We start from the raw sequence: 13,751 nt of genomic DNA on the forward strand, positions 1-13,751 counted from the left end.
CATATGTAGCAGAAGATGGCCTAGTCGGCCATCATTGGGAAGAGAGGCCCCTTGGTCTTGCAAACTTTATATGCCCCAGTACAGGGGAACACCAGGACCAAGAAGGGGGAGTGGGTAGGTAGGTGAGCGGGGTGGGAGAGGGTATAGGGGACTTTGCGGATAGCATTTAAAATGTAAATGAAGTAAATACCTAATAAAAATTGGAAAAAAAGAAAAGAAGTGGAAGGTTCACTAACTGGGACAAGAAAGAACTAGCCGGAAGGAACAGCTTGTGGGAAATGAGGAAGAGGAGACATTGTGGAACACGGAAGGGAAATGAATGAGAGCAAATTATGGAGGAGGATATTACAATAAAAGTATGCTAACTTAAAATTGTAATTTAAAATTTTAATAACTAATATATATTAGTAATCAACTTTATGTAACATTTTGTATCAAAATCAGTCCAAATAGCCTTAAATCCAAATTATTACTTTCATATTCTGTTTTATACATGACATTCAAACTATTTAACAGCCATATCAGCTAGAATAGTCCACTTACCAGGCAGAATTTAAGTTCATTATACACAAGTGGTATGCATAATATATCCCAACATATACAGAAATCATCTTCAAGCTGAATTATTTATCAAATATGCCATACTTTTTACTCTCCTTACACTAGTCTTAAAATCGATATTGTGTCTGTCTCAAACACTCAGAATTTTGTCACAAACATACAGACTGACCATTTTATTTTATGACTGAATGGAAAAGCCATTATTATCTTTAAAGCAAACAAGAAGAAAGGAAGACAGTGAATATATATATATATATATATATATATATATATATATATATATATATCACTGACCTATGTGTTCATCATTCAGCTGTTTGGTGATTTACCAAAAATCATTTCTTAAAAAAAAAAAAATACTTGCAATACAGTGGGATGTATGTAACATAAGCCACCTACCCTTTGAAATTTTATGTCTACTTGAAAATCTAGATGCCTACATTTAATAGTTACTTTCCCTAAAATTATCTAGAAGATTAATTATCTAGAAGATTATTTTGCTTGACTATAAAGAATTAGAAAAAAAATGAAAGAAGAAAAAAAGGATCACTAACACCCTCATTCAAAAAAGGGTACAAATTTCATGTTTTGCTGGCTATTTTTATAAGTCTCATACTTGTGTTTTGTGAAAAACTGAATGTACTGAAGCTGACTTTTAAAATTATTTATGCTATCAGCCTCATGCCAACCCACAAGGGTCAAGGATAATTCTGTTTCAGAAAGAATTTCATATTTTGAGATGGGTAATTTTTCAGAAATTTTGGAACAGGGTTGATTGTCATTCAGTGCCTAAGCAACACTTTAAATGACATTTCTTTTTCTTTTTAATTAGATATTTTCTTTATTTACATTTCAAATGTTATATTAATCATTCCCAACCTGTGGTGTGGCAACTCCTTTGGAAGTTATATATTAGATACCCTGAATATCAGATATTCATATTACAATCCAAATCTATAACAGTAGTAAAACTACTGTTATGAAGTAGCATTAAAAATAATTTTATGGTTGGGGAATCACCACAACACAAGAAACTGCATTAAAGGGTCAGAGCATTTAGGAAGGTTGGGAATCACTCGGAGACATTACATTTCAGGACTTGGGGTTACCTAAAACAACCATAGACCTTATTCTTTGAATTAATGATTGTCCATAGATTCCATACTCAAAGTCATAGCATGTGAACTCTCATAAATTTATATTTAGCCCAGCTTTCCATCAGGAAGATCCTCTGATAATATTTAATATCCTTTAATGTCACCGACCAAGCACAGAAGCAAACCACAAAGCATTTTGTGAACTCTGTACCCTAATGCTATACAAATCATTTGAATTGTTTTTCTCCATTCAATTTACTTTTGTTGTCTTACCACTTTGGGAGCTTTTGTTTAAAAAGTACTAAACGAGAAATAACAAAGTTCAAATTCCGGTGTGCCAATCCTGAACACTGATTGACTTCTTTTCTCTGTGCCATACTGAGGTGAGTGAAAACTGAACTCTGTTACTGTGCCAAGGTCTACAGATACTATAGAATAAGAAATCGGACTCCTCATTGTGTTGATACTAGACCTGACACTATTGGTTCTTTTTAGCTCTAACCTCCACTAAAAGCAACAGGCAGCCCACTCTGCATGGAAATTGATGGATAGTGATAAATTCAAAAACGCAATACTGAAATAAGCAATTAAAGCCGTGTGAAAAGTTATGAATGTTAATGTGTTCTCAGAGACCACAAGAAAGCAAGCTGCTCTTCAGCAGTCAAATGTTTTAGCCATTTGCTCCACCCTCCTGAGAGGTTCCCCTGTTACTCTGAGTGCCAGGACTGCCTTCCTCTACCCTCAGGCCAAAGCATGAAGTAATTAATCTTCCCTTCCTGCAATACTTCTCAGTCAGTACACTTTCCTATGCACTCACCCAAGGCAAGGGAAAGTAGAACCAGATGTGACTGGCATCTTGACGAATTCGAGTCATCGCACTGAGCTGTGAGCTACCTAGTGAGCAATGGGAGTCACCTCAAGTACAGAAACCCATTAGCAGTTTTGTCCCTTGCCAAGAGTACTTAAGTTTTTCAAATGAAATCTTGAAACCTCCTTGCACCCTGTGTGACCCTTCCTTTCTGGGGTTGCAGTGCCAGATAGTTTGAAGCTATCTAGCTAAGCTGTATAATATTATAATTATACTGTCACCTAAGGAAATTTCACAGAAAATTAATGAAACACCACTCACCTCAGACAAGAGCTGAAGCTTGGAGCCCTCTCCTGGGGTTCACTTTTTCTGTATCAAATATGACTTAAAGAGAAAGAAAAGAAATCTCCAATTATCATGCAAAGTACAATTCAAGGAAACAATTTCATTAAATGTCTTTCTACCTTTTTTTGTCTTTAATTTTTTGGACAGTTTATTTCTTCTTGTTCCTCATAGAGAAACCTACCATTAAAATCATTCGAAAATTATACAGGGAAAATAACAAGCAATAGAATGCCGTATCTTCAAAATATTCAGTAACCCTCATTGGTCTCCATATAATTACAAGGTAGAAAAGCAGTTAATTCTTTGGGGATTTCAAAAGAGAATGTACTCTCTCAGATGTAGCATAGAATATGCTTTTTAAGATTCATTCCAAAATTTAAATACCTTTATCTCCTCTTGGGTTGCAAGAATTCAAAATGCACTGTACAGTCCAAAACGTCTTATATTTCAATAATATTAGCATTCTTTCAGAACCAGCCATCAGTTTTAAGTAAATGAATAGGAATGGCATGCAAAATGACATTTACCCTTTTTTATATTTTACCTTGACCAATCTTCTTGTGTGAATGGGATACATGTCTCCCATATATCCCTTTATTTATCCACTCATTCGTATCCATTCGCTCATCATATACACCCAATGCATCATATTTCTAAACATATGCTCATTTGACTACATTTTAATATTTATAATACAGAAAAACATTTCCATTAATAAAAGGAGGCTACTACTGCATCTAACTGCTATGCTGTGGCCAGATTGAGGTGATGCGCCACTTCTTCTTCTATTGCCACTGACATCAGAACCTAGTGCAGACACCAAACCTTTCCTTAGTCATTGGCTAGTGGGATATATTTTTGATTCTAAATGTCAGCTTCATGGGATCTGGGATCATTTAGGAGACAGCCTATGGGCATACACAGGAGGGATTATCTAGGTTAGATTAGTCTCTGGGCATTCCTGTAAGAGGTTATCTTGAATAGGTTCATTAAAGTGGAAAAACCTACATTAACTGTGGGAGGTACCATTCCCACCCCTAAAACTGGGATCTGACTAAATGTGTGTGTGTGTGTGTGTGTGTGTGTGTGTGTGAGAGAGAGAGAGAGAGAGAGAGAGAGAGAGAGAGAGAGAGAGAGAGAGAGGGTTGATCATTGGCATTCATCTCCCACTTCTTTGACAATAGATACAATGTGCAGTGTTTTAATCTCCCAATGTCATCATCTTTCTACCATGATGAACTTGGAACTATGAATACAAATAAACTTTCCCTCCTCGACTTTATTCAGGTATTTTGAATAGTAAGTTACAAGAAAACACCTAAGACAGCTAAGTGACCACAAAGACCTCAACTTCTGAGCTTCTAGTGCTAATGTTACAAGTGTCTGCCAATTACTATTGAGATCTCATTTCACTTTAAATATCTAGGCCACTATACTTCATCAGTGATGAAACCACTAAGCTGTTTACCTACCATTTAACAACCATGCTCTGCCTTCTAAGCAACAGGCATATCTAAGCACCATGAATATAAAGGTGAACAAAACCATTTTATTTGACTACAAGAAGCATAGAATTTAGAAAGTTGATCATATATAATTTTGAGTATAAAGCTATATGATTTCCCTGTCTCTAGCAAAATTCACACTAAACTTAAATGTGTATTGGAAAAGACTTAGCAGTAGGGTCAGATGGAACTGTAAAGGCTTGATTGGTTCCTGAGGATTCTGCCCCTATAAGGAGGTTAATCAGTTGGTATATTAACAGATTACTGGGTTACTTGCTTACCATTGGGATGACATTATTTTAAAAATAAGATGCCTGGCTTCCTTGCCGTGTCTTACCATGTCCTTGCAGTGCTGTGTGGCCAGGAGACCTTTACTAGATAAGAAACAGATAAAAAATGCCTTGTTCTTAGATGTCAAAACAATTTGCCTGCTAATCTTTCTTCCTTTTTAATTGCTCTGTCTGAGCTATTCATTTCTAAAAACAGAAAATGGGCTAAGAAGGGGACATTTATAAATATGAAATACTTTTGAATAGAGTCAAACACAGCAGAATATGGTTTACATTTTCGAAAGCATAAAATTACAAATACTGTAAAACCATTAAATCTCTTTCCATGGATTGATATTGAATAAATCATGGCATTTATGCCTTTAAACAATGAGAGAACAAAAAAGTACGAAATGCTATTTACTTGGAAAGAGAGGAGAGATCTTGGTTTGTGGGAGATATTGGATTTGTTTGTTTGTTTGTTTTGTTGGGGAGGAAATGTTCTGTTAAATCTCACCTGCTACAGACTATTATGGAGGAAATCAAAGGAAGGAATTCAAGACAGGAACTGAAGCAGAGCCCAGAGATGAACGGGAATAATGGCCTTCTCTGCCCGGCTTGCTCAGGCTACTCTCCCATACCATCCAAGATGTCCTACTATGGGTAGCATCACTTGTGGTGGACTGGGTCCTCCCACATTAATCATCAACTGGGCCATCTTTCTCCCAAATAGCATCATTTTGAAAAAGTCTTCTTTAGGACATCACCCCTCCCCCCCAAAAGAAAAAGGTCTTCTACCTTTTCAATACTTATTTAATAATAAAAATGGGCAAAACTGGTCTGTACCTCATATAGATTACTTAAGACTATAAGACACACTGTGATGATAATAGTAACATCCATAAGACTGACTCTAATACCTCTCAGAGAGAAGACTTCATGTCACTTATAAGTATGACAGAATAATATGAGGATTCCTAGTCCTTTTCTCAAGCTTAAAAAAAGATACAAAGACCGACTCAGCACAAATGTCATCCTCCATGTGCCATAAATCCAAACCCCACTTCCCCTAAAGCAGTTGAAACTCCCTTTATGAGAGAAATGCCTCACCAGCGACCTGGATTGAATATAAGATAGGAAAGGTGGAATGGTCCCTAGACTTGGAGAGTGAATAAGAAACAGGAAGTCATTGAAAGGCTCAGCAAGTAAAGGCACTTGCCTCCAGGTGTGAGATCCTGAGTTCAAACCCTGGAAACCACATGGTAGAGGGAGGAAACTGAATCCTCTGAGATGTCCTCTGACCTACATATACTGTTACATACATGCAAACACACATATATATAATAAATGCATACATAATACAGTAAATACATGAAGAAAGAGAGAGGGAGGGAGAGATGGAGGGAGGGAGGCAAGGAGGGAGGGAGAGAGGGAGGGAGGGAGAGAGGGAGGGAGAGACAGAGGGAGGGAGGGACGTTGTACATCGTGGTGCGCACTAGGCTCCGCACCACGATGTACAACGTCCACAAGCAGAGAGAGGGAGGGAGGGAGAGAGGGAGGGAGGGAGAGAGGGAGGGAGGGAGGGAGGGAGGGAGGGAGGGAGGGAGGGAGGGAGATAAATTTAAACAGGATGTCTAAGTGGACATCTGACATCAACTGTATCTGATTGCTCTATGCCTACCTGTTTCTGCTATCTCCAGGCATGTTCAACCTTTTGACACTGCTACACAGTGATAGCATTTGCAAGGTTCATGCTTGAGACTATACAATTGAGTTATAAAAAGATGAGGGGGGGAGGTCCTAATTCTTTAAGTATATTTATGATTCTGCATTGGGCCACATTCATAGCTATCCTCATAACACACAGCCCTCGTAGCACACATAACACACAGGCCTCAAGGTGGCTTTATCTGTAAGGTTAGTTGGCATCCATGGAAACAGATACTCATCTCTGAGGATAACCAGATGGAAGGGGGAAAATGTATTTAAAATAGGAGAAGCAAAAATGAAAACACAATAGTGTTGTCTGGTTTAAGATGGCAGATGAAGATAAGTAAGAAAATATAAAATCTCTAGTACACTGAAGTTGTTACTTTTCTATCATTTGTAAAATACCATGATCAATATAACTTATTGAAGGAAGGGTTTATTTGGCTTTCAGCTTCAGAGAAATATGGGAAGCATGGCTGGAAGCAATCATGTTAGCTGGATCTGGAAGCTGAGAGTTCACAACTTGTGAGTTCCCAGAGAGAGTAGACCTATGGGACTGAAAGAGGCTTTGAAACCTCAAAGCCCACCCCCTATCATCTACTGCAGTTAATAAAACCACACCTCCTAAGCTTACAAGCAACCTCACTAACTAGGAATGGGATGCTCAAATGCAATAGCCTAGGGGGATATTCTCAAGCAAACCGCCACATATCACGTTTTGGTAACTCACAGCTTTTACATTTCCTACTATGTCTGCAGACTGCAAATGAGAAAGGGGACATTTGAGAGCCTATGGGGATGAAGAATTAGTAAAAACTTGTCCATTTGGGATTAAGGAACAAAAAGGCTTATGATAAGGAAGCTATCTGAAGTGATAGACAATCTTCAAAGAGCCTGTGAAGGGCAGTTTCACCACCAACAGGCAGAGATGGACCAAAATTGACCCTGGAAGAGTGAGGGCCTTATGTTTTTACTACCCCCTAAAGCACATTGTAGGCATTCAATAACTTATTCTTGTGCTAAGTAGCTGTTGCCAACTTTCATGGATAAGAAAGGATGAAAGCAAAGCCATTTCAAACAACCAATCTGTAAATGAAGAACCACACAAAGCTGTGTTAGCTAAACCCCGAAAAACTCATAGAATTAGATCTTTTCCCACCATGCAAGAAAATTCATATCACCCCCAAACTTTGTTCCCGCCTCAGCATCTTCCATTTGTCTTCAGCCATAATAGTTCCATACCTACATCCTTTTCCATTTTTATTTTTCACTAATTCATGCCCCCCAGTTTGCTGAAACCTTAGAAAATAAAAACTTTTTAACAACTGGACCACCAGCACTTGGACAAACTCTCAGAAGGAAGAAATAACAGCCAGCCAACACAATAGAAAATGGCAGAATGAAAACATATGATCATAAATCTTAAAATATAGATGGACCTATTTTATGAAAAATATATGAAGACTGTGAAGTGGAGACAAAATGGGATTCATTTTCAATAACAACGCGACATGACCTTAATGTTCCCACTCTTCTGTACTTTCCCAGAACGTACAACAAGTGGCACTTAAAACTGCATTTAACTCTTCTCTGGAGAATATTAAACTTTTAAAGCATTAAAGAGTGCCTGCCAACTAGATGGGGCTCATCTAGGATGTGATGATTTGTGGACGTCTCCTCTCTGAATTCTAAGAACAGATTTCACTTCTCTATTCACATAAAATGCAGCGCACTGGTGAATTAAGTCAGCCACAGTATCTCATATTAGAATTGCTGTCTGGTATGACATTTCTTCCTCTATAATCCATGACGGGGTTGGTGGGGTCACAGAAAGACTTTCTCTCATGTAACCATCCTCTAATTTAGTACAGAGGTAATGAAAGGTTCACCCACTGCACTTACAGCTTGTAGAAGCTATTGAAAAAAAATAAGTTTTTTGTTTGTTTGTTTGTAAGTTTTATCCTGTGTGGAAACTGCTGCCAAAAATGTACTGATAGAGATGGGAATGTTTGTTTGTTTGTTTGTTTGTTTGTTTGTTGGTGTTTTGAGACATGGTTTCTCTGTGTAGTCCTGACTATTCTGGAACTCACTCTGTAGACCAGGCTGGACTCAAACTCCATTCAAAGTGTTCAGTAGTTGCTATTGCTAGGAGACATTTATTAACACTCTCAATGAGTGTAGTACTGTTTGAGCAAGTACACAGAGATCAGAAGTCAACTCTCCATGGTTGGTTCACTCCTGCTGTCTTTTGAGTCCTTGGGATTGAATTCAGTGTTTTGAACCTGTGTTTAAGTGCCTCTACCTATTAACCCATCTTGGTGATTCCCAAGATACTGTTTTTAAAATGTATATAGATTGTATCTTATTCCATAAAAATGTTCATAAGACAGATGTTTGTGGGAGATTCAAGGAACAGAGAGTCTTGGTCATTCTTCATAAGTGCCTTATGGCAGAGCGACACCAACAACTGCACACCATGTCCAATGTACTAAGGGCAGTGAAATTAAACCTTTATCTATCCTTAGACATAATCAAAAATATAGGAAAACATTGTATCCAAACTCAAATCCAGAATTGTATGTTCAACAACCCTGTGAAATTACCTCCCATTCTTTGGTTTGCTTACAAATGTCTAAATTCTTATGGTAAACACATCTCAACTTTTTAATTATACATATTGGTATGCTTGGAGTTATGTTCCCCATCATTTCTATTTGCCAAAATAGAATGTAAATGAAGTTTGGAGAAGGAGGGATAAAGTAAATAGGAAAAGAACTGAAAGAATATTCCTCTCAGAATGTTTATTTGTCCTTACATGTGTACCTGGTGGGTTTTAACCTTCCTCTACTTCTTTCGAACATGTCTTTTTCTTCCTCAGCTGTGGCTTCCATTGATTGAAAGAAGGATCAACTAAGCCACAAAAGCAGAAACATACTGGAAACCTATTTCAATAGACTTCTTTATCCCAAGGCTGCTAAATCTTCTAAGCTTTCCAAATTAAGGAGAGTCCTAGGCAGTTTTCTTTTCAACTCAATATATCAAGAGATACCTGGGAAGAGGGACCTTCAGTTGAGGAACTGCCCGGATCAGACTGGCCTATGGCCATGTCTGTGGGGAACTGTCGGTGAACCCAGAATCCTATGATTAATACCACTCCTGGACAGGTGGTCCTGGCTTGTATAAGAAAGAAAACTAAACCTATCATGAAAATTGAGCCAGTAAGCAGCATTTCTGGAAGATTTCTGTTTTAGCTCCTACTCCAACTTCCCACCAAGATGGACTGTTGTTACCAAAAAATGAAAGACAAACTTTTCTTTCCCCAGTGGTTCATGGTCTTGGTGTCTATCATAGAAACAGACATCAAAGTAGAATATATATGGTTGGTGACCAGTCTTGCATCAACTTCTAGTATCTTCTAGCCTTGCCAACACCTAGAAATGTCAGTTGTCATATTTAACTATTTTGATGAGCATATAAAATTACATAAGTATCCTTTTAGTCATCATACAGTGTCTGGCAGTGTTTAATCATTGTACTCAAATACCAGAGATAATCAATTATGAAGAGGAAAGGTATATTGTAGTTTGACACTATTGGTCCTGTTGCTTTCTTCCTGTACTGAGATAGCACACCAGACCATCAGGGTATACAAGAGCAAACTGGTATGTGTAATGATACAGGTATCAATAGGGGAGTAAGACTGAGGACCCACATAGCACTTGGGAAACGGGTTTTAACCTTCATGACCAGAGAAGCTCACATTAGCTCCCATTCCTCCATTACATCATTATATAATAGGTATGATTCCCATGCAAGAATTACACTGTAAGCACAGGAGATCTTGGGTAATATCCAACATGCAGACTCTAGTGGTACCCACACATCTCTATGACATTTCTCTGAGATCACTGGTCCCTTGAATATTAGTGCCTATGAAATGCCCTCATAAGTTGTTTAATGGCTTTATTTTCACATAGACTATTTGGAAATGTTTAGAGCACAAATATAAGCTCCTGACTAATGACATTTTGAGCACCCTTCATGTAGAAAGCTGCTTATTTGAGGCCTGGAGAGAGGGAATAGTGGTGAGGAGCTAGCTGTTCTTCCAAAGGACCCAAAATTGGTTTCCAGCAGCCACGCTCATGGCTCACAACCACTGGTAAATCCTGTGCCTCCAAGGACATCCACCACACATGCACATGCAGGTACATGCACAAATAAAAGTTAAATTAAGTGTTTTTTAAAGTTGTTACTTTTATAAAGTCAGCATTCAAATATTTTCATTGAAATTATTAAATCTTTAGCATTTTCTATCCCAAGTCCTGGCTATATTTATTACCTTCTTAATGACTTTTGAAGTTATTTTTCACATTTATAGCTATTCCCCCAGGGACTGATTTTCACATATGCTCTGAGGTTCAAATCACATTTTTCTCTTATACACTACCTTATTGTACAAACACATTTTTATATTAAAGGCCTGCCTGCTCTGTTCCCGCTGCTCCGACATATAAACTTCTCACAAAACAATCTTACCCTTACCAACAGGCTCTTTGCAAGTGTTCATTCTCATCCAAGGAACCAATGGTCTATTCTGGATGAGAGCTGTCCTTGCTTAATTACTATAGATCTGAAACAAATTTCTGTTTTATGCCAAAGCAAGTCTCTCCTGTTCGTTCATCATCTCTTGTGTCTTAACTGGTTTGGGCTTTTTCTTTTCCATTTTCATAAAATTTTCAAATTGACATGTCAAGTTACATGCAAACACAATATTTTTATAACTGCTCCATGGTGTGACAGGAGCTTCATTGAAACTGTCAATCAATTCAGAGAGCATTGACAGGATGATGGCATTGCATCTTCTGTCTTGTGCATGAACATTGTTCATTATCCCAGTTCCTTATGATCTTAAGATTTTCAGTGGCTAAGGAGGTAACTCAGTCAGTAAGAATGCTTGCCTTGCATCCATGAGGACCTGAATTCAATCTCAAGCATCCATGTAAAGGATGGGCGTGGGGCGGGATGGAGGGTTCTGGTTGCTATTAAGAACACCAAGAAGTTAAGTAAAAGACAGATTTCCAGGGTTTGCAACAACATCCTAGCACACTTGGTGATTTCCAGGTCACTGAGAAATCCTGTCTCAAAAATGTATGTGACAACCCTTGAGAAACAAAACCCCAGGAATGCACTCTTCTGCTCTCACACTAATGAGCATGTACATGCACACATGCATACAAAAAGAATAGCTGTCAATGCTATTTTATATTTGTTTCATGAACATCCAATTCAGCAACTGTACTTATTCTTCAAGACTTGGGCTTCTCCATAGGTGGTCATTTTTAAATTATCTGACTATTATTGCTAATACAGAGAAATGCATTCTAATTTCGACTTATTGATCCCCCTGGACTTACTTTTATAAATCGTGTTAAAGCTACAAAGTAAATTCAATTATTGATTGGCAGACTATTGGGCAATTTCCAGATAAAGCAGATAAAATTTCTGCTTTATAATTCATATGGCGCCACCTGGTTCACAGAACACAGTTAAGCAGGAAAAAAAAAATGCTTTTATCTTTACCTCATTTGAGGATTTAAAGGAAAGAATAAGAAATGATTAACAAATGCCCCTCCTTTTTCTAGAGAGAGCTAAGATCACATGGAATAGCACAAATCCCTATATAAATATGCTTTAAATATAATCATTTAAAGCTAGTCTTCCTTTTTTTTCTTTTACTTATTTTGAGAGAGGGTCTCATGCATTCTACGTTGGCCTTAAAATCACTATGTAGCTAAAACGATTTTGAATTTGTGTTTCTCCTGCCTGTGTCCCCTTGTGTTGCTATCAATAGACTTGTACTGCTATACCTTGTTTGTGTCATGCTGGGGAACAAACCTAGTATCTTATACTTGCTAGGCAAATACTAATCAAACTGAGCTACACCTCCAACTTATTTTGCCAACTTATCTTTCTTTTATTGAAATAATCCATTTGCCTTTCTCCTTAACTCTGCAATAAATTATATTGATTTATTGTCAAGAAACTTTATCTTGCATTCTACAATGAACCTAATACAGATGTAATATAGTAAACCTCTATGATATCATTGGAGTAGTTTATAAATATTTCATTTACTATCTTTATACCATCACTGGGTACTAGTGATCTATAATTTTCTCATTTTATTAATAACTTAGATATTGATCTAATTATGGCTTATTTGCAGTCTTTTTATTACTTTTGATATGTTTACTATTTCTTGGCATTCCTTACATTTCACTTTACTTTTTCAATTCATTGAAAGGTTTGATCTGATATTTTCAAAACCGTGATTCATAAACCTTCTCAAATTTGTCAGATATATTCAGTTATTTCTTAAAATATTATTTCTACCTTAGTCTATTTCCTGAGTTTTGTGATTGATACATATACATATATGCATATATAATATCTACATATAGTATATATAATACATATTGAATATATAATATACAGTAGTACTATAATATATATTTATTAATATCTAATAAGTAATACATTATAATACACATTGATTAATATAACAATAATATAATAAAATGTGTATATGTTACTGTAAATTATTGTCTTACTATACTAATATATATTGTACATATATCTTGTACATGATATATATATATATGCATATATATATATATATATATATATATATATATATAAACACATCTTATTGTATCTTCTATAATTCCTACATGTGTACTGAAATGTTTTCTTCTTTTCATGTGTCTGTCCTTAAATGTAACATATATTTTTAGCCTTGGTTCCCTTTACTAATTCTCTCATCAGCTGTATCCTCTCTGCTTTTGAACTCAATATGGAGTTTATGACATTTTTCAATAACTTGATTTATCCTTATTTTTTCCATAATTTAAAATCTTGTCTTTGGATATATAATTTTGTCTGATAATACTTTTATATGAAGCCCCTTCTTCTATTGTCTTTTTTCATTTTTAGCTGTTTATTCACATACTGCTCCTTAGTTTTATTTTTATCTTGTGCTGAACACTTTGTAGCAACTTTTTAAAAATTATTTTATTAGATATTTTCTTCATTTACATTTCAAATGCTATACCAAATGTCCCCTATACCTTCCCCCCCGCACTGCTCCCCTGCCCAATCACTCCCACTTCTTGGCACTGGCATTCCCCTCTATGGGGCAAATAAGGTTGCAAGACCAAGGGGCCTCTCTTCCCAACGATGGCTAAATATGCCATCTTCTGCTACATGTGCAGCTAGAGACACGAGCTCAGGGGGTACTGGTTAGTTCATATTGTTGTTCCACCTATAGGGTTGCAGACACCTTCAGCTCCTTGGGTACTTTCTCTACCTCCTCCATTGGGGGCCCTGTGTTCCATCCATTAGCTGACTGTGTGCATCCACTTCTGTGTTTGTCAGGCACTGGCATAGCCTCACAAGA

This window comes from Mus pahari, chromosome 9, assembly GCF_900095145.1.
Source record: "Mus pahari chromosome 9, PAHARI_EIJ_v1.1, whole genome shotgun sequence".
NCBI lineage: Eukaryota > Metazoa > Chordata > Mammalia > Rodentia > Muridae > Mus > Mus pahari.